Source organism: Rhagoletis pomonella, unplaced genomic scaffold (genome assembly GCF_013731165.1).
Source record: "Rhagoletis pomonella isolate Grant_MI unplaced genomic scaffold, Rhpom_1.0 Rhpom_scaffold_00012, whole genome shotgun sequence".
NCBI classification, from domain to species: Eukaryota; Metazoa; Arthropoda; class Insecta; order Diptera; family Tephritidae; genus Rhagoletis; species Rhagoletis pomonella.
The window spans coordinates 7,958,284-7,973,140 of record NW_023458566.1 but is presented as its reverse complement, the minus strand read 5'-3'; the positions used below and the strand labels follow the sequence as shown (position 1 = coordinate 7,973,140).

Below are 14,857 nucleotides of genomic sequence, written 5' to 3'. Positions count from 1 at the left end.
TTGCTTGTTGCTTGTTTTGGCCATTTGGCGTTAGCGCTGGCGTTGGCTGGCGTTGGCGGTGTGACGACGTTAGCACTGATGACTAATCGATGTTTTCACCCGATTTATTTGCGAAATTACCGCGACCCCTCCTCTCTACCACTCCGTTCGCTCTGGCTGTCGGCTGTCGGCTGTCTGCCGCCTGCACTGTCTTGCCAAATGACTCCACTGCTACGTGGTGGGTAAATGAGTTGCACATAAATTGTATTTAACAATTACCAATTTTAATGGATACAACTATGTTTGTTAGGTTGGGTTGTATGCTAATAATTGTATGCAATTATTTTACTGTCTGTATGTACTCGTAGGTACATTTGTATTAGCAGTAGCTGTAATTTTTCGCGTCAACTTTGAAATATTGTAATGATGTTATTACGAGTCTAATTAACAATTTTAAATATGCACACGGTGCTCCTAAATACTATGCATGAAATATACATATAAATTTGTATGTATATGTACGGTGCACCTGCAGAATATTTAACCCAAAGTCTCTGCCCATCCGGTCATCAAGAAATTTGAGCTAAAAATGAAAATATTCTATTGAAGGATACAAGAGATAACTCGATAACTGATAACTTTTCTAACTAAGTCCAAATCCATTCCGAAGTAAACAATATTAATTTCACTGTACACCAAAAAAACATCAATAGATATGTTTGTACATATGTTTGGCAAAAACCGCGAACACCCATTTTGGTTTTGCTGTACTTTTTCTTCTAACTATTTTTATATATTCGCTTATATATGTAAATCCTCGCAGACTAGTGTTTAAATCGTTTTTTGATCTTTTATGTATCTTAATGTTAATAAGAACTTCCAAAAAGGGGAAACAAAAATATTTGTCTTAAAAAAAAACGCGATAGTCGAGGTTTAGTAGCACTGCCTTATGGTTCTAACTTAGAGACAGACTCCTTTTTTATTCCATTCCCCGAGGGGTTTACTGTTATCACTGTGTTTTATTTAACTCTTGATTGACTGAAATTTTTGATGATCAAAAAAGTAACTGCTTATGTAGTCTGCCTGATATTTTTTTTATGGAAGAAATATCTGATTTTCTCAGGATTTTCCTGGAATTTTTGTGTCAGTTTCGACATTATTTGAGACTTGTGATATTTTTTGGGGCTTTCGACATTTTTGGGACTTTTGATATCTTTTGGGACTTTAGATATTTTTTGGAATTTTCCATATTTTCTAGTACCTTCGATATTTATTTGTACTTTCGAAATTTATTGAGGTTCCAAATTTTTCTGGGAGTTTTGATATTTTCTGGGACTTTCGGAATTTTATGGGACTTAAGGAATTTTGAATTTTTTTTTTGAACTTTCGATATTTTTTTGGACGTTCCATATTTTTTGGGATTTTCGGAATTTTTTAGGGATTTTAGATATTATTTGAGACTTTAGATATTTTTTGAGACTTTAGATATTTTTTGAGACTTTAGATATTTTTTGAGACTTTAGATATTTTTTGGCACTTTCCATATTTTTTGGCACTTTCCATATTTTTGGGGGCTTTAGAAAGTTTTGGGACTTCCGACATTCGATATTTTTTGTAACCTTCGATATTTTCTGGACTTTCAATATTTTTTCAGATTTTTGGAATTTTTTGGGACTTTCGCGATTTTCTGAGCCTTTCGTTATTTTTTAAACCTTTCGATATTTTCCTGAACTTTCGCAATTTTGTCGGACTATATAAAGTTTTTTGGATTTTCGGATTTTTTTGAGAGTTTCTGGACTATTTTGTTGTTTTTTTTTTTTTTGATTTTCGGGATATACAAAATTTAGAAAATTGTCCTAACGTTTTAATTTACCGAGTAATGATGATCTAAACTAATTTAAGTTTTTCACTGACTTCATTAGGGTCCGCCTAGTTGTATTAAGAATAAAACATTAGTTTGAAACAACGACTGAAAAGACTTTCAGAAAAAATGGTGGAAGAGGAATTCTATTGGTGAAAAATATCAAAAAAATATATGGCTCCTTCATCGTTTTTGAGGAAGGTACGCCTATCATCCAACTTATAAATAAAAGTAAGACACTTAGCGCTAAGCCACTTATAAAAAGCTGCACTATTTATATAAAAAAAAAAAAAAACATTTTTTTCGAAAAACACCTCTACAGTTCTGAATATAAAGTAAATTTTTTTTGTCAAACCCACTTTTTGTTAAATTGTTTTTTTTTTTTGACATTCCATTGAATGATAAGCTGAGCTTAAAAATATATATATCTTAAAAATAAAATGTGCCATTGGTGTTTGCTCACAACAAGAGCGTAAATGCACTTGTGGCTTCATAGGCTTTTCTTCAGACATGTGTATATGTATTCATGCATTTGAGTAATGGTCTATACAAAGAAGATTGTCGTTTTATCATATTAAAAAAGAATTCACTTAAAATTACGGAAATGTCATAAGAATGAGCAAAAATAAAACAAATGAGCGTCCAAACGTTTCCACTATACATTATAAGTGTTTTCAATTAATCTTTTATTTGTGTATGCGTGTGCAAGCTTTTTTGTATTTGTGTTGAAGGTCAACTACCAACGCGTCGTACAAAATAAATGATTTTTTATTGATTTTTTTGAAACCGTTTACATGTACCACAAAGCGAGTCACTTATGTACGAGTACATACTCGTTACATATAAGCATACATATGTACATATGTAAGAATGCGCGTAAGTTGGTTTTCCATCCCAGTTGTGTTTAACCAAAATCAGTGCATTTACATACATACAAAATTCAAGTTCAACAGCGCCAAGCTTTGTGTAATTAAGTATACATTTTCTTTGACGATAAAAGTATTTCATAAGTAAAATGTATGAATGCATTGCATGACGCAAAACAGCGGGTGAAATTTCATTTGGCTTTTGTGCTGTTGTAAGCGATGGTGAAGTTGTTGCCGTTGGTTCTATTCAATTTTATTGAAGTAGAAATTGCTTTAATCAAATTTCATTCATAATTGGGTAAGGGATGTTTGTATGCTTGTAGGAGACGACACTTATTTCGTGCAATAATGGCTACAACCACCCTTATAACGGCTTCCATTGTAGTCTTTGAGAATTTTCTGCTTTTGGTAGTGTGAGTGTGCCCAACACTGGGCTACATACATACATACATCGTCCTTCTGCTGGGCTAACCTTTTGCTTCGAATTGTTGCTGTTTTACTTTATTGAAAACTTCTTTAGTCCTTGAATTAGGAACAGTGTTGCCGCAAATACTAAAACGATTGGAATAAAGATCGATTTTGAAAGAAATCACCATATTTTGCAATTCTACTTCAGGAATGGAGCAAGGTTTAAAAATTTCCATTATATTTTATGTGCCAAAAAGAGTTGTTCACCAAGTGTTCGAACAATAGTGATGAAAATTGGATCACCAAAAGGCTTTTCAGGCTTTCAGCACTTTATTCAGCTATAAGTTTTACATTACGACGTGAGTGCTGAAAGCTCGTTATAACTGCCCAAAGACTTGGTGGGGAGTTCTCTTACGACTGATCGAAGTTCTAACACGTTTCGTTCAATGATATTATTCAATTTTTTTTTTTCTAAATCAAATTGAGAACCCTGTCGAATTTCAGATGAAATTGAAAATAATACCCGATTTTCGCAATTTAAACATGGTGGCAACATGCTGTAATGGTAACTTCGAAGAGGCCTCGTAGAGTTTTATGAAAATGTTTTGGTTTTGTTTTTAAAAGCTAATATTAGCACTCGTTGCATTGTACATCAAAATCATTATGGGTCGCCATTAAAAATTTGAAAATTTGTAGTGCCATTTTCGCAGTGGAAAGTGAAACTTCTATTCAGAAGAAAATTACTCCACACTCTAAAAATCAGTGTTGCCAACTTTTGAGTTTCAAAAATCACCAAACCTTGGAAAAAAAGCGTTTTACCGCACTAAAAGCACTAAATTTTTTTTTAATCAAAGGATACTTTTTTTCGTAACAGGTTGTGGTAAACAAAAGTCAAAAAAATAAACAATATTTACATGTATAAATAAATACACATTCATGCTTACGAAATAATACCGAAGTACTGCACATTAAAACTGGTATATCTGGAGAAAGAACAATCGAATAATCGCAACAAACGAAATTGAATTTTAAAGGGGAAGAGTAATACTTAATGAGACCCTAAGTAGAAATGAGCGAAAAAATTTGTTCAATTTTCAATGCGAATACAATTGAACGAGAACGCAAGAACGTGAGTTTGCAACTTCAGTTTTTTTATCAATCATGGTTTGCATTTTAGTGCATTTAAATTTGTAGATTCTTGTAAATTCAGAAATTTTAGTTTAGAAAAAAGCACTAAAAAGGGCACTAGGCACTAAACCATTTTTTTGGCGTTTTAATTTTCAAAAAGCACTAAATCTAGTGCTTAAAGCACCAAGTTGGCAACTATGCTATAAGTGGCCCTGGGTAATGGATGTAGCGCCAGGGTGTGGGTTTTGTCATATAAGAAATCAATAAATCTGTAATTTCTCAAAACCACTATTCCAGCTATACTGAAACCTGAAATACTTGTTGTATTTGACTTTATTTATAGTTGAAAATTTTAAAATCTAATTTACTTGTTTACAGTAGTTGTTAACTTAATTTATTCTCTCTTCTTTTTTTCCAGGTAAATATTAATCGCGAAATAGTCATATTTTATGCATACTACAAACATACATACATACAAACATGGTTGGTGGGTAAGTTCAATACAGGTAAATAACAGCGTGATACTTAGTTACATACTGTACTGTAGAGTTGCGCTTGAAAGCTGTTCATAAATAAAAATTGCAAATAATACGGTGTTCACATGAGGCGATTTTACAGGCAACTTTTAGTTGAAAGCAACAATCGCCTGGTGTGAAGGGCCTTTCAACTAATCGCTTCCAATTAAGTTGGGGCGCAGCCAACTTTTAATTCCACTAATCGCCTCCAAAAATTGCCTGGAAAATCGCCTCATGTGAACACCGTATAAATAGATTTAAATTTTAATCAGAATATATGTACGTACTTAAGCGAGTATTTCCCGCTAAGCATGCCATAGATAGCAAATAATTTTTGCATAATTACCTATTCGATAATAAATTTCCTAGCAATTCATTGCATTCCAAACTGCGCTTGCCACTCTTCTTTGTTTTTTTTTACGAAATTTTCAAATTCCTTAGCATCTTTCACCTCGCCCACTTGGCTTGCCAACATTTCGCACAGCATTTATTTTCAAAATTATGATTTTTCTGAAATCATATTAGCTTAGCTGCTAAAATTTCGTGGCATCTCTCTCTCTTTCTCTTGGCTATAGCTGTTGTATTGGCTGCTAAGAAATGCAACAATAACAAAAATAATGGCTTCTACAAGAATACATTTTTGGCTGCTTGCACTTCCGCATAGCTTCATGGATGGCATATTTTTATGCCCATTTCGTTGTTGTTTCGGTGTTGTTCAGTGTTGCGTGCATATGCATGTACAGACATGAATTTACGAGTGCACGTTTATTTAATAATTCCAGCGTTTTTAGAAGCTGTCACAACAGTAAACGCATATAAAATCTGAATACTTTTTCATTTGTGCTAAGTGCTCGTAAAAAGAAAGCAAAGTAAAATGTGCGCCCTGGCAAAGACGACGCTGCTGTTGGTAAATTTTTCTTAATTTGCTCTTGCAGTCATTGCTGCACTTTTGCAATCAAATTTCTCGCGTTGCTATTTTCGTCATCTGTGTTCACACAGCCCAGAGCGAAACGGCTTTTTTTCTTTTGGATGTGGTGGTTTAAATGCATAAAAGTTGTATGTTTGCTTGATTTGAAATGTGTCCAATTTAATGCTGTCATGCGTTACATTAGCGGTATTCTCGAAGCCTTGCACGATGCAAGGATTGCACGAAATGCAAAAATTCTATTCCAAATTTGGAAGAGTACGAGAGCACCCCATTGCAAAGTGGTAGCAAGCAGCGAAATTCTGTATCAAATACAATAACAAGATAAAGCAACAGAAATTAAGTGAGCGAGATGAGAGGAATGAGAGAAATATGTAGCAATTCCAATAACAAAACAACTACCACAGGGTCGCATTTATTTTTCTATGCTTTTTTGCAAAATATATACATGGGTTTCGACGTTGCATATTTTGCAGCGGTAGGAAATGCCATTTCCCATATATTTTGTTTTTGTGTGTTTGCAAGTTATGCAATCCGTGCAATCCGTGCTACGTGCAACGGCTTTGCAAGATTTGGAGAATACCCCTATTGTGTTTTTGTCGTTGTCGTCGTCGTCGTGGTGAGAACGTTTGCCAAGCCGTTGCATAGCATTTCAGTTTTTATTATTCAAATTTGAGGAGTTTAGGATAGAAGTATATTCGTAAAATTTCTACTCTTCTTGGAAGAATGGCATTAGCTTATGAGAGGAGAAATTAGAGTTAAACTACGGTTGTCTTTTTTTAAATTCCATATTTTGAAACTCGATTTTTTATGATTTTTTTAAACTCGGATTTTTATAAAATAAATTTTTTTAAACTTGGATTTTTGTAAACTCGATTTTCTTTTAAATTAAATTTTTTTACACCCGATAATTTTTAACTAGATTTTTTTAACTCAATTTCTATTAAGCTCCATTTTTTTATTTAGATTTTATTTAAAGTATATTTTGAAACTGCCTTTATTTTTAAACTCGATTTTTATGAAATTCGTTTTTTTTAACTCGATTTTTTTAAACTCCTTTTAATCCCCATATTATAGAGGTTATATATAAACTCGATTTTTTATGATTTTTTTAACTAGATTTTTTGTGATTTTTGTAACTAGATTTTTTAACTAGATTTTTTTTTAACTCAATTTCTATTAAGCTCCATTTTTAACCGACTTCCAAAAAAGGAGCAGGTTATCAGTTCGTCGGAATATTTTTTTATTTTTATTTTTTTTATGTATATTACCGCATAACTTTGGACCACGTCAACCGATTTCGATAATTCTTTTTGAATCGGAAAGGTAGTGTCTCAGAGGTGGTCCCATACTAATCTGGTTGAGATCCGATCAGTGGATCATGAGATATATATATATATATTTTTTTTTTATATGGGAGTTGAAGTCGGTTTTTTTTTTGCTAAAAATTACTTGTGTTATATAGATTTTAGTTAAGCTATATGTATTTTGAAACTGCTTTTATTTTCGGACTCAATCTTTTGAAACTGGTTTTTTGGAACTCGATGTGTTTTAAATTGATTTAATTTTTAAACTCGATTTTTTTTTTTGATTTTTATGAAACTCGTTTTTTTAACTAGATTTTTTTAAACCCCTTTTAATCCCAATATTTTGTTTTTGTTTTTTTTTTTTGGAACTCGATTTTTTTACAAGGAGTTTTGTGAATCTCCATTTTTTGTATAGTTTTTTTTTGGTTTAACTATATTTTCGAACTGAATTTAGTTGTAAACTCGATTTTTTCAAACTAATTTTTTTTTGTAAATTCGTCGCGGAGAGCTCTTTAATAATACTGCCCTGTTAATAACACCGGGTTCTCATTAAAGCTTGGCAGCTTAAAAGAAAATGTGGCGATGATTCCACCTAAGCGTTCTCCAAGCAGCTGCGACAGTTAGCAACCGGTGTAATTCTAAGTTTCAACGCAGACAGAGAGTTGCTGCTTTTTGGGCCTCATTAGATCTCTTGAGCGCCTCCGTTCCTCCTTCGGCCACTAAACAACAGCAGTTGCGCATGTCCAGGCTTTCGACCAGCACTGACCTAAGATCTATCATTGCAAGAGTACTCCGATCTAATCAAAGGTATTCCAGCTCTCTCTCTCTCGGTGAGTTCGGTGAGGTCATCTCGAGAGTGCCTTTCCTGCCCAAAACATCTAACGATGGTCTCTGCAATATCACTATGGCCTGGTGCGTTTAACTAGGAAATAATCGAGTGTAAACGAAAGATAGATTAGCCATTCTACTACTAGTACTAAGCGCACCAAAAGAGAACAAAATGCCCTGATCGCTGCAGATATTTAGCTTCCTTGAAAACTATGAGGTAATCTGGAAGCCTAATTTTAGCACCCAGTGATCCTAGCTCTGAAGGAAGCTTGTTGTTATAACATTTCCGACGAGATGTCTAGAGCCGCTGTATTAAGCATGACGTTAAGTGCCAGAGTATGAGTGGCCCTAAGTGTTCCACTGATTATAATGAGGTTGGTCTGTTGTATGCGCTCGAAGTTTTCCCCATAGCGCAGTCTAGTCGTAGTGCATTCCACCAGACGAGTACTGCTTGGAATATAATATAACCAAGATTTCAGTGCCAAAAACAACGCTTAGTATAGAAACCACATTTCTTGTCTCTAGCATCCTCCAAAATGTTCTTTACTGGGCACATAATGGCCCACTGCATTTTAAATTAAATTTTAATTTTTTTTTTTACAATTTTCTTGTGCTATGAGATTCATGTTGTGTTTTTGTTTTTAACATGCCTTTACACTACTGCTGTTTGGCTTGTCAATTTTCATTGCAAAACTTTAGCTAACAAGCGCGGCGAAAATTGTTGTTGATGGCGCCGTCATCCAACCTCCATATCTATCTATTATTGCACAAACTGCAACCCACTATTCGTTAGCTGACTTTCTGCTGCGTCATCTTGCCCAGCCAACAACATAAACTTACATACAAACATGCATACTTACATACATATTTATTATCTACATACATACTAAGTACAAATGTTTGGTGAATGTAGCATCATTCGTCAGCCCAATGCTAGTGTCTGGTCTGGTATGGTATGGTCTGGTAGTTGGTGTGTGACTCATGACCGCATAGATCAGCAGGAAACATATGTACGTTTTGAAGTTGGCGTTTATTGTTGGTATGCATCCACGAATTCACGCTTGAGTTTGTGTGTAAAGCAATTCAACTTTTTTTTTATTCCTTTTGTTTTATGATTCTCTGAAATTTGAAATTTTTACAAGCTTTTGTTTAACTCCATCGTTGTGTTATTTGGTTTCATATGTATTTAGTTGTCTTCAATGAATCTTCAGCATTTGTTTTGCTGCCAAAAGTAGTAAAATTACTGTATATAGATGATAATATGTTTTTACTTCTTATTTTGGGGTCTGTATATGTATACATGTGTTACCAATTCACATAGTGAAATGATGTCAGCGACTAAGGAAAACACTTTCCATTTGTAACTGATGCTGAAGATTACACAGCAAAAAAAAGTTCTAACAACTTCGCATACGGCATAACCAATCATTCGAGCCCACAGCAGAACTTCTAAGTTATTCAGTTTTGATAGTTTTTTAACGTATTTAGTGGAAAACCCAAGTAGAGCGGAGAAAGCTTAAATATTGGAAAGGGAAGATGTGGATGAAGAATGTAGATGAAGTTTAAAGATTAAGCTCGAGAAGAAGATGAAGAGGAAGTTTCATTTCTTTAGCGAGTAAAAGGAAGAAGAACGTAGTCTTTTACAATCGTTAGTCCTTCAAATAAAAAATGATATTTTAAAGTATTGCGATCCCGGCGGTAAACATGGTGGAAAGTGTTTTTTTTTTTGTGACAAAATCTCACAAAGGTATTTAAAACCTTAAATGTTAGGTTAAATAGTCTTTTTGGATAAAAAAATTACCTTCAAAAAATATATCGCACACTGACTTCAAAAGAGTCACAACTCAAAATAATACGTTTGTCAGAAAATGCGAAAAACTATTTCTTAAGTCGAGTTTACCTTAGGGTTTTTTTTTAACAAATTACGACAAAAATTTGCTCCAGCTTTTGCAGAAAGGTAAATAAAAGCTCTGTGTACATTTTTTGTACATAATTTCAAAAATGCAAAATTTTTCAGTTTTGACTCTTTTGAACCGTTACCTCCATAAAAACATTTTATTTTTAATTTTAATTTTTATAGGAAAAATCAAAAAGAAAATTTTGAAAAAGATGTCGCTTACATTTTTTTTAGGACTTGATAACGCCCCATATGTTCCATACCAAAATGGACGCGGTTCACACTTCACATGTTTGATTTGTTTCAAATTTTTTTACGGCTGACGGACAAACATAAATAATGAATAAATATGAAATTTGAGCTTGATTAATACATTTTTAAAAACTTAACAGCACAAAAACAAAACAAATAAGTTTAATAGTTTTCCTAATATCTCGAGAACGGGGCGAGGAAAAAATAAAAAAAAATCATACACATGAAACTGCTCTATGAAAAGAAATATTTTTTAATTTTTTTTTCTTGAAAAATTTTTCACATACAAATTTTTTGATACAAAAAATTAATTTTTGCCATCTCAAAAAAAAAAATTTAAAAAATCACATTGGTAGCTCTGAGTGTTGCACAATATTTAAGTACAGTATTATGGGGTGCACTCTACAATAATTTGAGTTATGAACTCTTTTTTACACCGAAGTTGAGTAAATTGACTACATTACAAATTTTTTAATTTTTTTTTTTGGAATTTTTTTTGAGTATGCAGTTTTGTAGCCCATTAAATTTTAGCATAGTAAAGGGCAAGTTTTAAGCGATTGCAAAACTAGCGTTAATTTCTTTTTAATTTTCTTTGAAAACGGTTTTGCGCATTTTCTTCCATAGGAAAAAAGTGCAAAAAGCCGTCAGCATAAAAAATTGCAGTTATACTACCAAATTGCCAACAGTTTCTTGGGACTCCTTACTTTTATGGTTCAGTTTTGTCGCGATTTCAATGCCGTTTTTCATTCCAACAGAAATTTCAACCAAATTCCTACCAAATTAGTTTTCATTTGTCGCCACAGTAAGCCCAACCAATGTGAGCTGGGGTTTTGTCAACTACATTGTGCAGAGTTTCACCGCGAATATCTCGACATATTTTTGCAATTGGTGTGACCATAAATGGATCAAATCGTTTATTTTTTTTATTTGGTGATAAATACTTTTCGCAATTTTTTTTTGTTTTTAATTTATTTTTGTAATACATATATATGTATAGTATGTATCCATTTATTTTCCGTCATGGCTGTTGAGTTCAATGCGCTCTGGCTTCCGGCTTCATTGCTGTTGCTCTGATTTCTGCCTCTTTGCTTTGCAATGTTGTTGCCTGCCGTTGCATATCGCCCGCGCCGCCGTCTCTTTGTTAGTCCGTTCAACCGCGCAAATGACACTGCGAATGTCGCTTAAAATTCAAACTGACGTAAATACACACTGCATTTTTACATATGTATTTATTTTTATTTTTGGCCACAACAACGGCCTATATTGGCGATAGCAGCATTAAATCCATAAATAATTCAACACCTTTGCGCGGCATGAAATAAAAGAACTAAATTTATACAAAACTTATTTAAATGCAGGTATATACTTAAATTTCATAGCATTTCGGGTTGCATTCGTGTGCAGATGGTTTTTTTAGTAAATAAATTTAATTCTCATTACCCTTATATGGGAGTATGTATGGGTTTTGTATAACTGAAATTGCATTGCCAAGAATTAATAGCGCAAATTGCAAATGAATGTAAACAAAATGCATTGCGTGCCATGTGAATAATTTCTGCACTACATTTTTTGCTTTTGTGGTTGACGATATGCTTATGCCGCCGGAGGTCGTCATTCTCTGTAAGTAAGGGTGGTTGCGCAAACAAGCTTTCGTTGCCCTATTTTAGTTCGCGTATTCGGGCTCTTACGAGTGCAAGAGTACTTGTGGCGAAGTTTGCTTTCAGGCATAGCTCAACTACGCAGTTAAAATATAAATGTAAATGTACAACGGCTGAGTGAAATGTACTAGTTCTCATCATACACATGTACATATGTACATATATATATGTATGTATGTATGAAACCGAATAATTTATTAATAAGGAATTATTCGCAGCTGACTAATACCATTCCTTAAGTTCTCACAGCGGTGCCAATTAATTAATTAATTAATGCATTTTTAATACCGCACTCGAATCTATTTTCTACTAGAAAATAATTGACTTCTCGAAAAAGTTATCGAAACCTTATGGGAAATGGGAGCGAATATACATACAGTCGTATGAAAAATAACAGGGACACGACATTTTGACAATTTTTGGCTATTGTTTTTCTTTTGTTTGTTTAATGTTTATTATTATTTTTTTTTTATAAAAATCCAACTCATCAACAAAAACCATAAAAGTCCAAGTTTCAAACTTTCAAGATAAATTATACAAATTCAACAAAATTTTACAGCAACAAAAAACTTTTTATTAGGAATTTTTAGAAAAATTCTAAGTCTGCAGTTTTATAGTCCATCAAATTTTAGCCTAAAAAACTGCAAATTGCGTGTGGCTGAGAATTCGCGTTGATTTTTGTTTTGCGGATGGTGTTATTATTTTCTTCCATATAAAAATAATTGTCGAACATACTTTGTATGGAAGAAAATGCGTGACACCGCGAGCAAAAAAAATCAACGCGAATTCTTATCCTCTTAAAAGTTGCACCTTTTTGAGGTACTATAAAAGTATATACCTCGAATTTTTCTAAAAATTTTGAATGAAAAGTTTGTTGTTTTGTACAATCTTGTTATATTTTTTTTCATTTTTCATCAAATTTTGAAATTTGGACTTACATAGTTTTTGTAAGATAACGAGCTTTATTTTTGTAAAAAATAATAAACATCAAACAATTAAAAGAAAAATAGCCAACACTGGCCAAAATGTCGTGTCCCTATTATTTCACGGATTTTCATCATCCCTTGTAAAATGTTACCAACTGGACTGCCATTTTTCTGAGTAGACAAAGGATGGGTTAAAGTGCACCTCAACTTTTTTTAGGCTGCTGTGGCCCTCAAGGCCTCATATGTATATTGCTTTCCATGAAATTCGCAATTTTTAACCGACTTCCAAAAAAGGAGGAGGTTATCAGTTCGTCGGAATATTTTTTTTTTTTTTTTTTTTTATGTATGTATGTTACCGCATAACTTTGGACCACGTCAACCGATTTCGATTTTTGCATCGGAAAGGTAGTATCTCAGAGGTGGTCCCATACTAATCTGGTTGAGATCCGATCAGTGGATCATGAGATATATTTATGTGTTTTTTTTTTTTATATGGGAGTTGAAGTCGGTTTTTTTTTGCTAAAAATTACTTGTTAAAATTTTTTAGTTCTCTCGTAGAAAGGCGACCAAATTTTTTTTTCCTCAGCGTGAGACAGTCTAGAAATTATTATAATTTTTCTTCCACCGCTGTCTACTAAGGTTCATCTTATAGATATACAATTTTTAACAAACCTATTGACTTGAATGCCAAATCAATCGGCTGCCTCCAATAAAACTCATAATTATGTCAACAAACCAGTTCCGGCAAAAAACAGAAGAAGAAAAAAAAAAAACGTTGCAATTGTAAATTAAACTGTGGACCAATTTGTGTTGAAGCAACAAAGTAATTGTAGCCGCATTCGCCGCTGACAATCGCCGAAGTGAAGTGATGGCCGCAACAAAGTTGTGTGTGGCAACACAGTGAGCGCCAATAGAGCTTGTTTTACTGCCGACCGACCCAACCGTAGGCGCATTTTCTTTTGTTGTGTGGCATGCAACACGAGATGATTTCTTTGCTGCTGCGAAGCTGTTGCAGCAACAGCAATGAAATGAATATTTCTTTGCAAATGCCTGGTGTGCGCTCCACTCGCCGCGCCACTCGCCATCACTCGCGCTCGATACTTTGTTGTTGTGAAACGTGTCTTGCCGCCTGCCTGCCTCCCTCCCTCCCTGCCGCCGATTGCTGCTGTTTTATTATTTGTTGTTGCAACTTGCAAACGTCGTTGCATGCAATACCGTTTGACTGAATTATTGTGGTTCTCGTTTTGATTGACTGTTAGTATTTTTGCTGTGGTTGTAGCTGTTGCTGTTTTTTGTGTGTGTTTTTGCTCCTCTGTCTCCGTCTGAAAAACATTTAAGTGCATTTACTTATACATACATATGTATGTACGTGTGCATTTATCGCCTTAGCAACACCGTTCGTCCGTCGCTTATGCATTTAATTCGATATCATCAACGGCATCGCGTCAGCAATAGATAGATAGTAGTAAACACGAAATGACAGCAACAGCAATAACAAATGTGGTGCTGGTGAAAGACATGCAAACCCCGGGTAGGGGGTTCCGCCAACAGAACGAAGCACAATCGCCAACGAAACCACAAAATAAAATATCATCGCACGGACCATCAACCGCAACCAGATAAGGAAAGTTTTATAGCTGCATTTATCTATCTAAACAGCAACTTAAATCAATTCAACACGACGGCAATGATGGCAACTCTCGTACGATCAGCGTTTACGGTTGCAAACATCGCATTGTTAATTTATGTACATACATATTTATGTACTTATGTATGTCTGTATGTGTTTGTGCAATTTGTTGCCGCTACTGCTGGCGGTTGCTAGCGGCTCCTTGCTGATTGTCATAATTCGATTTGACGGCAGCCGTTTTTTTTTTTTTTTTTGCGTCTCTTCGGTTTTGAGATTTCAATTTCGATTAACATAAAATTTGATTGCTACTTTAATTTCTTTCTCGCTCATAATCGCAATAAATTTAATAGAAAATATCAAAATTTCCATTATACAGTGAAGCATCTGATGCTTTTGACAGCGGTTTTGTGCATGGCTTTGTCAACTGTTGCGATACTCTTTCTATTAAGGTTTTCTATTTACTCATTAGCTAAAAATGAGCACAGGTGATACACCACATGTTTAGGGTTATTTTTCGCTAGATTAGCAAGTTGACTTATTTGGGGTTCCTCGACTTCGAAATTATTGTTAACCATGTATTTCCAGTCAGCAAAGCAAACGCTGCCGAAGTGCGGTTCGCACATATTTTTCGTGCACGGTACACACATATGTACGTAGCCGAAAACAGTCGAATCGGA

The 14,857-nt window shown here is 34.1% G+C and overlaps 1 protein-coding gene across 1 annotated transcript in view; it reads right to left on the bottom strand.

Annotated features, from left to right (window-relative positions):
• LOC118747764 (homeodomain-interacting protein kinase 2) overlaps positions 1 to 14,857 on the bottom strand; it is a gene marked incomplete at its 3' end in the record, with an annotated part of 159,952 nt that overhangs the window by 50,429 nt on the left and 94,666 nt on the right.